Raw genomic sequence first — 14,921 nt, forward strand, 5'->3', positions numbered from 1 at the left:
AATATATATATATATATATATATATATATATATATATATATATATATATATATATATATATATATATATATATATATATATATATATATATATATATATGTTTGTATTTTATCTTATGTACAAAACAGGGTAAAGCAACGCACTTTCAAAGACTGTCATTAAAGTTCAGCAAAAGGTACTAATTTTGACGACAAGACGCAAAACAACAAATATGATATAACAAATGAAGGAATGAACGATGAGGCGCCATCTATCATTCGACGAGCTTTGTAATTACAAACTCGGTATTTTTAATCACTTTTCTACGCTAATCACCCTCATGAATTTAAATTATAGTCTGATTTCATGCAAATGAGGGCATTGCATGATCTTAAGTGTGGGGAAGGGTTATAAATTCTCTCAGGTTTATACTTGGTTTATTTGCCAAATTTTGTGAAAATTTGAAAAATTTTCAATTAAATGAAGTCAAAATCATGTTTATACATATTTATGAACGGTGAAAACTAGGTGATAATACCGAAATTATCGTTACCTCGGAAAGGACATAAATTGAGAAACAACCTAAAATGCTTGAATTCATTTAAAATGGAATAAAGGAGAATAAAAAGGAAAAGAAAGAAACTAAGTGTGGGGAGAATGTACCAAGTTATTCAATTAAAAACTATCTATCACATATCTTTGTACAAGATTATTGCAGGTACTTTTGCTTTGGACGATACTAATCAGTTTTACCCGGTTTACTGTAATACATTTGAAAGAAAGATGGATCTACACGATGAATCAATTCCATCATTAAAAGGAAGTAAAGTCTTCCGAAAAAGACACGCGCTTCTTGATTTAGGTCATGAAGTTGTCGTCCAGACCAGCTGTAGGTTGACGAAAAATCTAGAAAAGTCATCACTAAAATCAGCAGGAAATCCACGGACCTCAGCATCAAACAGGGTCGCCAAGTGGTCAGATTTATCCTAACCATGAGAAGGATTTATCTCGTACAATGGGGAGGCACCGTGCAAATTAGCTTGATAAGACTAATGAATCAGATCCCCAGAAAAGGATAATCTCCTTAAAGATTAAAAATCAGCTTTTAAGACTGATAATACTCAATCCTAGAGATTGACCTTAAAGATTGAGAATTCAAACTCATGGAATTCGATGATATCTAAACTCGAGCATGAACGAGAAAATATTTTGATCAAAAATACAAACCGATTTGTTTTCTGAAAAACCATTTTCAATGCGTTCATTACCATTGAACGTAAAATCCTAAGAAATTCACCTGGAATTCATTAGGTCACCTGAACTAAATCGGGTGTCAACCGTAAGAACGGTGGTTGCATAGCATGGTCGGAGACAGGACCTTGTGCCAGACCGAAAAATTATAGGATGATCTTTACTATCGCTCCTACCAAGGATAGTTCTAGCATCCGACACGTTAATAAGACCATAATCATCTGCATGTCACGGGACATTGCCTTAACAGTTTCTTGTTCATCGCTTTCCTTTACAACCGGACGGTAGTTTGCCGAAAGGTAATATACGGAACAAGTAAACTGGATGTGTGCTTTCCGATACCGGGATAGCAGTGGATTACACGAACCTAAATGTTTTTAGCCAAAATATTGATCCACAAATATATTTTGCAACACCAATGGTGGATCAAATCAGAAAACTTATCTAGGGTAAAAGCTAGATTGAATTTTCAAAAGATCAAATGTTTTCATAAAGATCCTATTTCCTAAAGGATCTAAATTTTTATAGTCATGTGGGACTGTAAACCACCTTTCAAATGTGCACTTTGCTTTGGAAACCGAAAGTAAATCGGCTATTTGATTGCAAGTGTCGTTGACCTAAACCCAAGGCAACTGTGGATGACATACCCACCTTTAACCATATCGTTACTATCATTGTTTATACCGCCATATCAAAATCACTGATGTATAAAGTGTGAAGAATAAAGAAGTGATTTGTATGTTTTTATTTCAAGACTATATTGCTTGAAGACAAGCAACGCTCAAGTGTGGGGATATTGATAAGGCTAAAAAGGAACATATATTTCATAGCATTATCCCCCAAGAAAGACAAGATTTTAGTTGCAATTGTTCCATTTTCAAGTAATATTCGTTTATTTTAAATAAGTGCGAAGACAAAAGGCGAAAACGACGATTTGAAGACAAAAAGGTCCAAAAAGCTAAAAAGTACAAGATACAATTAAAAAGGTTCAAATTATTGATGAAGAACGTCTAAAAATGACAAGAGTACAAGTTACAAAACGCAAAGTACAAGATATTAAATTGTACGCAAGGACGTTCGAAAATCCGGAACCGGGACATGAGTCAACTCTCAACGCTCGACGCAACGGTGTAAAAATTACGAGTCAACTATGCACAAGAATAAAATATAATATTTAAATAATTCATAATAAGAATAATATTAAATAATAAAAAGTTGTTAATTGAGCATAGTTCAGGGGTCATAAATGAAAATTCAAATTTATAATTTGCCTATAAAAGGCTATGTAATTCGATCGATATAGGGAGACCTTTTTTCTATCATTTTTCTATCGATCCATCTATCTATTATCAATATCAATTATCAATATCTATATTCTATATCTCTATCATAATGTTAACTTAATAAGATATAACAATAATCTTAATTTTAATTTTAAATTATGATAATAATAAGATTTATGATAGAGATCGTTTGAGTGTGTAAGTCGAAATTCTGTCCGTGTAACGCTACGCTATTTTTAATCATTGTAAGTTATGTTCAACCTTTTTACATTAATGTCTCGTAGCTAAGTTATTATTATGCTTATTTAAAACGAAGTAATCATGATGTTGGGCTAATTACTAAAATTGGGTAATTGGGCTTTGTACCATAATTGGGGTTTGGACAAAAGAACGACACTTGTGGAAATTAGACTATGGGCTATTAATGGGCTTTATATTTGTTTAACTAAATGATAGTTTGTTAATGTTAATATACAGATTTACAATTGGGCGTCCCTATAAATTACCATATACACTCAATCGGACACGATGGGCGGGGTATTTATATGTACGAATAATCGTTCATCTAACCGGACACGGGAATGGATTAATAGCCACTAGAATAATTAAAACAGGGGTGAAATTATGTACAAGGACACTTGGTATAATTGATAACAAAATATTAAAACCTTGGGTTACACTCAGTCGACATCCTGGTGTAATTACTAAACAAAGTATTAAAATCTTGTTACAGTTTAAGTCCCCAATTAGTTGGAATATTTAACTTCGGGTATAAGAATAATTTGACGAGGACACTCGCAATTTATATTTATGACTGATGGACTGTTATGGACAAAAACCAGACGGACATATTAAATAATCCAGGACAAAGGACAATTAACCCATGGGCATAAAACTAAAATCAACACGTCAAACATCATGATTACGGAAGTTTAAATAAGCATAATTCTTTTATTTCATATTTAATTTCCTTTATTTTATATTTAATTGCACTTCTAATTATCGCATTTTTATTGTTATTGTTGCACTTTTAATTATCGTACTTTTTAATTATCGCAAGTTTATTTTATCGCACTTTTATTATTCGCAATTTCATTATCGTTATTTACTTTATGCTTTAATTTAAGTCTTGTATTTATTTTTAATATTTTACATTTGGTTTTAACTGCGACTAAAGTTTTAAAATCGACAAACCGGTCATTAAACGGTAAAAATCCCCCTTTATAATAATAATATTACTTAAATATATATATTTGTATTTTTACAATTATTGTGTGTAAAAAAATATAGTGTTATACTTCACGAGCTCCCTGTGGAACGAACCAGACTTACTAAAAACTATACTATAATACGATTAGGTACACTGCCTATAAGTGTTGTAGCAAGGTTTAAGTATATCCACTCGATAAATAAATAAATAACTTGTGTAAAATTGTAGCATATTTAATAGTATTTCGCACTAAAAATAATACTATTTTGTATACACCCCCTACGACATCAGTTTAATAAACGTATGAAATCATCTTAATGAAAAATGTCGAGTTACTTAACTTGTCGATATCCAACATCTAAGTTATTTACACTCCACGTTCTTACTTATAGATCACTTTACCATTTTCCGAATATTGTCAAAAAGAATAGATTTCTTAAATCACAGTGGACCTCATAACATTGGCCCGTAATCATATCATAATGTATCTGATAATTCAATCATTTGATATTATCTCTTAATTCTGTCGATAAATATATCGAAACAAATACGTTCATGTAAAGTATCATATATATCAAATACTTTGTTAATGTTTTCAGTTATTATATATTATATATACATATCTATATACACATAATTGTTCGTGAATCGTCAAACACGGTAAAAGGGTAATTGATTACATGAATGTAGTTCCAAACTTTTTGAGATTCAACATTACAAATTCTGCTTATCGTGTCGGAAACATATAAAGGTTAGGTTTAAATTTGGTCGGAAATTTCCGGGTCGTCACAGTACCTACCCGTTAAAGAAATTTCGTCCCGAAATTTGATCGAGGTCGTCATGGCTAACTTTAAAAATGTTTTCATGACGAATATGAGTTGATAAATAGAGTTTTATCATCATTGAGTAATATAGATAAAACAATTTGATTACGCGAAGAGTATAAGTGAAGCTATCGCAAGAGAGTGAAATGAGTAAACGTATATTCATTTTAACCGATGATGTAGTTATGATTGATTTCCGGAATTCATGGAATTTAAAGAAAATCTTTGCAATAAGATTTGGTTCTTTGGCGATTAAGGAAATCAGGATCTTATTTGATTAAATGCGATAATCTGTCTCGATTTCTCTGTCTGATATTTTACTATAAATCCGCCCCTTCGTTTCTTTATTTCCACAGCTCACACCTTCTAGTCTTTCTCCCCAATTCATACTTTAAAGCATTCGTTAATATGCTTCATCCAGTATTGATTCTTGATATACTCTTAACTTTCATATCTGTCATTCTTCTTTTTCATCTACCACCGGAGGAAGTTATTTTCTTCTACCATTACCTTGGGGTTATTGTGTTTTTCATCCTCCCGTGTCTTTATATTGCTATACGCATTGATATACATGGTTTGTAATTTCGGGGTTGTTATCGGGCTTTATACTCTCCATTATATTTCGGAGCTTCATGCTTTCGTTTTCTCTTCCCGACCTTAAGTCAAGCGGATAATGGTCCAGAATTTGTAGATATGAATTTTTGGATGAACATAGTTAATGTTCCAAGAAGAAAATCGTAATGGCACGATCTCGATTTGGCAAATTACCAGAATATCCTAAAATATAGAGCTATCAAGATGATATGTTCTTAATATGTTTGGAAATTGGGTAGAATGTAAGAGTCGTGTAAATAGTACATGATGACGGTATGTTCTGTGAATCATCACGTTCCATTAGAAACTCAGTATGACTTACTGTAATATAATCACATTGATCAAGTGTCATTATATTATACTAACTCATGCTTCAGTTCCCAATACTACTTCAAAAACATTCCTATTTTAAATTCGAATTTTTTTTCTTCAGAATTTAGAAACTAACACAGTTTCTTTTTATATTGTAACGCAGATATTGCGAATAGATAGAAGATTTTGGATAAGAATAGTTGTGAAAATATCTTCAGGAATATCGAAGATATTTATAATAAAAGATACGATAATATCTTAGAATTCTTAACATAGATGGATGATGAAGAAGATTTGTCTGTGAAGGTTTAGAATAAGAAGTAAGGTGTTTGCTAACTATTTCAGTAGACTCTGAATCATTTGGATCCTTTGAAGGCAGGTTTAGTCTTTGTGATTTGTCCACAGCCTCCTTCATGGTCTGCTCAATCCGTTTTCCAGTTTCAAACCTTCTCTTTTTCTCAGCTTTACCACCATACTATTCTTTATCATTACAGTTTTTGCTGCTTCATCAGCATTTTTCCAATTTTGGAGAACTAGTTCATAGTTTGGGATGTTTTTCAGAAAATTCACATTCGAAGTATGTAAGTCTAGGAGATAGACGTTATATGTATACATATAACTTTTGACGTAAAATTGTCGCGAAATTCAAAATACTGATTGCTAATTCCCAGTAGTTGGTGTGATAATTATTGTTACAGGATGTAGGTGAGTACATGATGGGGTTTTAATGAATAAGTATAGTGGCTTTTCGGAGAGGCTTAAGTCAAAGGTTAATGAAGTTTTTAATAAGTTTACTGCTAATGTGGCGAGATATGAAAGGTTCCCCGGTAACAATGATGAAGGGGTAATTGTTATAATAAGGTTTATTCGTATAAACAAATGAAGGTGATTTGTTGAAGCTATGACAAAACTGTCTATTTTGGAAAGAGATTGAAAAATTATATTTGGTAATAAATATCAAAGGATATGACACGGATACGTGTTAAACTATAACTTTGGTTTCGAGAGCTTTTCAGGTGTATGGCAGTGGGTAATGTGTGGTTGGATTATCATCTCGCATGTCTTTAATAATTTCGAAGTGTTTGAACACATATTGTAATTGTTAATATACATACGATGTTCTAAGATTTTGAATGATACAAATATTTTTGTGAGTTCCATGAATAGAAATGAGGTTCTAGGACAGTTTTGAAGTCAAAGTATAGTTTTGAAAGATGTAGAAATATAAGAGTGATGATTTCGGTTATATCTTGAATCGAATTCTGAGATTTCAAAATCAGAATATGTAATTAGATTTTGAATGAGTATGGTTGTTTTGATTTCTATAAAAGAATGTATATTGTTGTGAAAGTAGGGAGTATAATGGATGATTTGTTGAATCAGATTCGAAGAATGTAACATATTAATTGTGAATTTATATATCTCTCGGGTATTACCTACCCGTTAAAAAAAATTTCACAATTATTATTTTGTACAAAAGAATTTTATTACAGTCTTTATGGAAATATATATGTGTATATTTCTTCAGATATAATATAGATTTAATGAGTTAATATTAAATTAAACTCATTTGATTTATGGTTAAGGCTAGCATAGATAATTTTTAAACTTTAGAAGTTACATAATCGTCGTAGAATATTTTCCCAATGAAGTTATGAATCTGTACTTCATCGTTGTGGTATTCCTTGGTATCTACATGGCGTATGACGTCGATGCTCGTGGGACAGATTGTGAAGTTGAGGTTTGCGATGCGGTTGTTGTTGGTGGTGGTAATGGTACTGTTGATGTTGTTGATGGTGGTACTGGTTATGCTGCTGGTGCTGCTGCTGGTGTTTGTAACCTTTGCACCATATTCTCCAAAGCCACTACCCGAGCGCGAAGCTCGTTGACTTCTTCTATTACACCGGGGTGATTGTCGGTTCGGACGAGCGGATAAATAAGATCTAGAATTTGGTGTAGTATATAATCATGACGAGATAGTCTGGAAATGAGAGAGAAAATGGTGTTTCGGACAGGTTCGCCGATAAGTGCTTCAGGTTCATTGCCAAGAGGGCAATGTGGTGGATGGAAAGGATCGCCTTCTTCTTGTCTCCAATGATTAAGGAGGCTACGAACCCATCCCCAATTCATCCAGAATAGATGATGGCTGATTGGTTGATCCATTCCAGTCACACTGCTTTCGGAGCTTGAGTGGGATTCCATTTCGAAATCCGAGGAACTTGAACTGATGACGAATTCCATTTCGTACGATTTGATAAAGGATTTTTTTGATACGAAATAATTTTCCGGCTATCGGGTGGTATTCTAACTACATAGAATATCTATATATATATATAGATCAAAAGATTTCATAGATTACGGAGGAATTTACGGAATATGTCAGGAAAAGTTTACGGTAATAGATACGACATTATATGATTTAGCAGATACGCTAAGATATGAATTTTGTCTATACACTATTCATGCAATCAATGCAGCAAGACGTGTCTAGACTAAGAATGATAAGCAGGTAATTTCCTAAGGATGGTAAGTAGATGATTTCCGACTAAAAATGATAAACAAAACTTTTGACATGCAGACACGGTCGAAGTCCAGACTCACCAATGCATCTTAACAACTATCCGTTAGACACACTAATGCAAGACCTGGTTCGCTAAGACCACCGCTCTGATACCAACTGAAAGGATCCGTTCATATACATTATAAACGATTCACAATAGTTGATTACATCGCGAGGTATTTGACCTCTATATGATACGTTTTACAAACATTGCATTCGTTTTTAAAAGACAAACTTTCTTTACATCAAAAATTGATGGCATGCATACCATTTCATATTACATCCAACTATAATTAACTTAATATTAATCTTGATGAACTCAACGACTCGAATGCAACGTCTTTCAAAGTATGTCATGAATGACTCCAGGTAATATCCTTAAAATGAGCTAATGCACAGCGAAAGATTTCTTTAATACCTGAGAATAAACATGCTTAAAAGTGTCAACCAAAAGGTTGGTGAGTTCATAGGTTTATCATATCAATCATTTCAATATATTAATAGACCACAAGATTTCCGTTTATAAATATATGTACACTCGCAAGTGTATAAAAGTATTCTATAAGTTGTAGGCACCCGGTAACAAGCCTTAACGTTCATGTTTTACCCTCTGAAGTACACCAGATCAGGTGTGTTTAATATAACCTCGAAGTACTAAAGCATCCCATAGTCAGGATGGGGTTTGTCAGGCCCAATAGATCTATCTTTAGGATTCGCGCCTACCGTACATAGACAAGTAGTTTAATGTTACCAAGCTAAGGGTATATTTCTGGTTTAAACCCATGTAGAATTAGTTTTAGTACTTGTGTCTATTTCGTAAAACATTTATAAAACAGCGCATGTATTCTCAGCCCAAAAATATATATTGCAAAAGCAATTAAAAAGGGAGCAAATGAAACTCACAATACTGTATTTCGTAGCAATTATGTATATGACGGCACTGAACAAGTGCAGGGTTTGTCTCGGATTCATGAACCTATATTAAGTATATATATATTTATATGTTGGTCAATATCTGTCTAACAATTTAGGTCAGGTCATAGTGTATCACAATCCTAATGCTCGAGACCGACATGCAAAAGTCAACAAAAGTCAACTTGACCCAAAATGACTTCCAAAATCTATACATGTTTATTATATAACTTATATATAGTCATTTTATATATTTAAATATATTTATCAGATCTTATTATACTAAATAATACAAGTCATTTATTAATAAATAAAAATTTATATTTAAATTCATATATGATAAAAATATACTTTTATATATCTCAAGTAATAAAATTTATAAAATTCACTTAATATCATAAAAATATAGTGGTATGTATTATTAATGTAATTATATTACGTGTGGTAAAAATATCTTTGTACGCATATTTATTTGATTAAATAATATTGATAATAAAAATAATAAAATGATAGTTTCAATAAAAATATTAATTTTTAGTAATAAAAATAATTTTAGTAATAACATCAACTGATAACAATTATAATAATCGTTTTAATAATAATATTAAAATTAATAATAATTCAGTTGACCATATCTTTTAATCCGTTCATCGAACCCACACGATTTCTAAATGAAAAGTTATTAATTTTTCTTTAGCTTTTCAATGACATGCATATCATATACCTTATCTCAGTAGCATATGTATCAAATTCGTGATTTATCATAAACTATTTAACGACGAAACTAAGCATACAAACATGCATAATCATATATACTCGAGCACTAGTCAGGGATACACTATTAATATATAAAAGATAAGATATTGTCATAACCCGTCCTTAACCATAAGAACGTGTTAGATAACGTATGATTTCATTGCGAGGTATTGACCTCTATATGCGACATTTTTAAAAAGGAAAACTGCATATATTATACATTACAAACCAAACCATTATTTTTGTTACAAGCTTTAGACAATAAAAAGATGATTATCGTTTAACGATAATCTTTGACTTACAAACTTTACAAATGATAATAACAACACGATTTCTAGCATATTTTACAACACACGTCCTCGGATATGCAGTTTTATTTTTGACACAAATATGAGTACGCATGATCCTGCTTAGATTCAACATAATGCAGCGGAAGCTTTAATTATCACCTGAGAATAAACATGTTTAAAAACGTCAACATAAAGTTGGTGAGATATAGGTTTAGTGCGCAGCAATATATATATATAGACCACAAGATTTCGTATATAAACATTTCAATAAAAATATTCTAAGTGGTTGAGCACTTGGTAACCATACTTAACATTTTCACGTCGCATATTCCCTTTAATATGAAATCTTACTACACCGTACCAAGTGTAGTCACAAAACGAAGTACTGTGCAACCGTTGAATACTGGTCGTCCAGTCCGATTGGGGTTGTCAGGCCCGATAGATCTATCAACAGGATTCGCGTTTACATTACCGCTGTAAATATTAGTTACCAAGCTACAGGGAAGTATGCCAGTGGTACAACTCAACGTAGAATATATTTTTCAGTTACTTGTGTCCATAATGTAAAACATAAAATACATGTATTCTCATCCCGAAATATTTAGAGTTTAAAAGTGGGACTATATACTCACTCTTGTCTTGATGATATATATATTTTGACTCGGTCTTCCGGTTGATATCACGAACCTATCCATATATAATATATCAATATGTTTTCATTTTAAAACAAACGTTATATATATATATACTTGTTATACTTTTAATATTTTGAATATTTCCTTAGTCCGTAGTTAGCATTCCGATGTTAGTAATTCAATTTTTAATGGTTCATTTTTAGATGTTTAATATACCCGCAATAAACAAAACCCCCAACGAAATAAATAAAACCCCATCGTATATGTATTGGTCGAGATTAATCTTGACCCATGGTACCGGTGTTGTCAAATGACGTGTTGCGTACATAAAGTACCGGTGTTGTCAAATGACGTGTTGCGTACAAACATGGGATCTTATGATTAATCTTCTCGTATTGTTTACGGGTGATCCTGAACCATATAAAATTGAATTATAAGTACATATATATAAAATATCATGTTAACTTAGAAATATGTGATTTATATCATTTTTTTCCAATTGATCCCGTAGTTGAAATGATCTAGGATAACCAATTTTGTTTCGGTCATAGTTTCTTCGTTACAAATCCGTTTTCGTTGATTCAAATTGCCATCTTCTTGGATCGAGTTCTTCTTTAAGACTATGAACTGTAAATACCTTGGTTTGTATTCAAAATCATACGGCATAAGTGAAACATTAGTGAAACATATGAAGTTAAACATTTTTGTTACAACAAAATCATTTAATGACCATTTTTCTAAAAATACTTATACTTTGAAAAACCAAGTTTTACCTTGTTAAATTAGTATATACATAAGTTATATTACAGGTCTTGAAGTATTTTAAAAGTTAAGTTAGAAGGATCTATTTAGTTTGCAAACAAGTTTGAAAACATTCAAACTATGTTCTTGTTGTTAAACTTTTGTACCACAAAATAAGATAGCTATATATATATGAATTGAATAAGGTTATGAACATAGATTCTACCTCAAGTTCCTTGGATAAGTTTGCTGTAAAAGAGGAGTAAGAAGCTAGAATCAAAAGGGTGATAGAAGTGGATGAAAGATTGGTAGTAAGTTGGTGTTCTTGGAGGGTTTTCTTGAAGTGTTTTTGTATGGTTTTCTTATGGTGTTTTAGTATGGTTTTTGAAGCTAGATCTTCTTGGAAACATTGCTGAATTGATTAAGGGTTTTAAGGCTATGGAAGAGTGTGTGTTTTGCTAGAAAAATGAGAGTAATACTTGAATCAAAATGAGGATCCCATGACCTCCTTAAAAACGTGATTATGAGGGGGACATGGACAAATTTTCAAGTTGTAATCTTGTGTAATTAGTCAATAAGCTTCCAAATTCAATTACCTTATACCAAGGGCAGTATAAAGGGCTGGTTAGGTGGTGATTTGACATGTATATACCAATAGTAAATACGTATAGAAGCTAGGTATGATACGAGTACAAATACTCTAGGTATACGTATAGAAATTTTGTGAAAAATGGAATGAGGATTCAAATATAGCTATCTTTTGTGAATACACTTATATGATTTTATGTATTTAAGTCTTTAAAAGTGATTAAATACATTACTTATACAATATATGTATAAACATTATAAGTCTTAAGTATTTATGTCAATTAACGTTACGTATTGTTATCATTTTGAAAACTTAAATTAGTAGTTTCAAAATACACATATAACTTGTTGTTATTAATATAAAATGAGGTATTAAAACATTCTTTAATCATGTTAAATATGTATATATACATATATATACACAAACGTATAATTATCATATATTGTATAGTTCGTGATATCATCGGTCAAACTAGACGGTCAAACGTTGTGTAAAATTCTTTTCGGAAATATAAGTCTCGACAATTTGGATTGCTTATCATGTTGGCAAGGTTTAATTTATGTAAATATTAATCTTATAAATATAGTATGATCGAAAAAGTGCGGGTCGTTACATTACCTCCCCGTTAAATAAATTTCGTCCCGAAATTTTAAAATTGTACCTATTTTGCGTCATCGAGAAACAAGTGTGGATACTTTTGTTTCATCTGATCCTCCCGTTCCCACGTAAACTCGGGACCTCTTCGAGCATTCCAACGAACCTTAACAATCGGTATATTGCTCTGTTTGAGCTGTTTAACTTCACGGTCCATGATTTCAATTGGTTCTTCGACGAATTGTAGTTTCTCGTCGACATGGATTTCTTCAAGAGGAATGGTGAGGTCTTCCTTTGTAAGACACTTCTTCAGGTTTGAGACGTGAAAGGTATTATGTACTCCAGCGAGTTGTTGTGGTAACTCGAGTCGATAAGCTACCGGTCCAATGCGTTCAATGATCTTAAACGGGCCTACGTACCTTGGGTTCAGTTTACCCCTTTTTCCAAAACGTATCACACCTTTCCAAGGTGACACCTTTAGCATAACCATGTCCCCGACCTGAAACTCTAATGGTTTCCTTCGGACATCGGCGTAGCTCTTTTGGCGACTGCGGGCTGTTTTCAATCTCTCCTTGATTTGTACTATCTTTTCAGTAGTTTCATGTATGATCTCGGGACCAGTTAATTGTCGATCTCCTACTTCATTCCAACAGATAGGAGATCTACACTTCCTTCCGTACAATGCTTCGAATGGCGCAGCTCCAATGCTCGCATGATAACTATTGTTATACGAGAATTCTGCTAACGGTAGATATTTATCCCATCCGTTTCCAAAATCGATCACACATGCCCTGAGCATGTCTTCAAGAGTCTGAATTGTTCTTTCACTCTGCCCGTCGGTCTGCGGATGATATGCGGTACTCATATCCAAACGAGTTCCTAGTGCCTCCTGTAGTGATTGCCAGAATTTTGAGGTAAATCTACTATCACGATCGGATATAATGGAAATAGGTATTCCATGCCTTGAAACAACTTCCTTTATATATAATCGTAATAGTTTCTCCATTCTATCCGTTTCCTTTATAGGTAAGAAATGTGCAGACTTGGTGAGACGATCAACAATCACCCAAATGGTGTCTTATCCCCAGGCAGTCTTTGGTAACTTCGTGATGAAATCCATGGTAATACCATCCCATTTCCATTCTGGAATTTCTGGTTGTTGAAGTAACCCTGACGGCTTCTGGTGTTCTGCTTTAACCTTGGAACAAGTTAAACACTCCCCAACATATGTTGCAACGTCTGTTTTTAAATTAGGCCACCAATAATGCGTCTTAAGATCTTGGTACATCTTTCCAACTCCAGGATGTATCGAATATCTTGTCTTATGTGCCTCGTTCAATATCAACTTCCTTAATCCACCCAACTTCGGTACCCAAATACGATTTGCAAAATATCGAATTCCATCTTCCCGCATAACGAGTTGCTTCTCATACTTCTTCATTATTTCATTTCCTATATTTTCTTTAGTAAGTGCTTCTCGTTGAACTTCTTTGATTTGTGAGTTGAGATTCATGCGAATTTTTATGTTCATCGCTCGTACTCGAATTGGTTCTCGTTCCTTTCTGCTTAGAGCATCGGCCACCACGTTCGCCTTCCCGGGATGATAACGAATTTCACAATCATAGTCGTTTATCAGCTCGACCCACCTACGTTGCCTCATGTTCAGCTGTTTTTGATCGAAAATATGTTGAAGGCTTTTATGATCAGTAAACACAGTGAATTTAACCCCATACAAGTAGTGTCTCCACATCTTCAATGCAAACACGACTGCTCCCAATTCTAGATCATGCGTCGTATAATTCTGCTCGTGAATCTTCAATTGTCGGGATGCAAATGCAATAACTTTCTTCCGTTGCATAAGAACACAACCAAAACCTTGTCGCGAAGCGTCACAATATATTTCAAAATCATCGTTCCCTTCAGGTAACGATAAAATAGGCGCCGTAGTTAACTTCTTCTTCAGTAATTGAAATGCGTTCTCCTGCTCCGAGGTCCATTCGTATTTCTTCCCTTTTTGCGTTAATGCTGTCAACGGCTTAGCTATTCGGGAAAAATCTTGAATAAACCTTCTATAATAACCGGCTAAACCCAAAAATTGACGTATCTGCGTTGGTGTCTTAGGAGTCTCCCATTTTTCAATAGCTTCAGTTTTTGCTGGATCAACCTAAATTCCTTCGCTATTAACAACGTGACCAAGAAATTGCACTTCTTTCAACCAGAAAGCACACTTAGAAAATTTAGCATAAAGTTGTTCTTTTCTCAACAACTCCAGTATCAACCTTAAATGCTCTTCATGCTCTTGCTCACTCTTGGAATAGATAAGAATATCATCAATGAAAACGATAACAAACTTATCTAAATACGGACTACAAACTCGATTCATGAGGTCCA

Source organism: Rutidosis leptorrhynchoides, chromosome 11 (assembly GCF_046630445.1).
Source record: "Rutidosis leptorrhynchoides isolate AG116_Rl617_1_P2 chromosome 11, CSIRO_AGI_Rlap_v1, whole genome shotgun sequence".
Taxonomy (NCBI): Eukaryota; Viridiplantae; Streptophyta; class Magnoliopsida; order Asterales; family Asteraceae; genus Rutidosis; species Rutidosis leptorrhynchoides.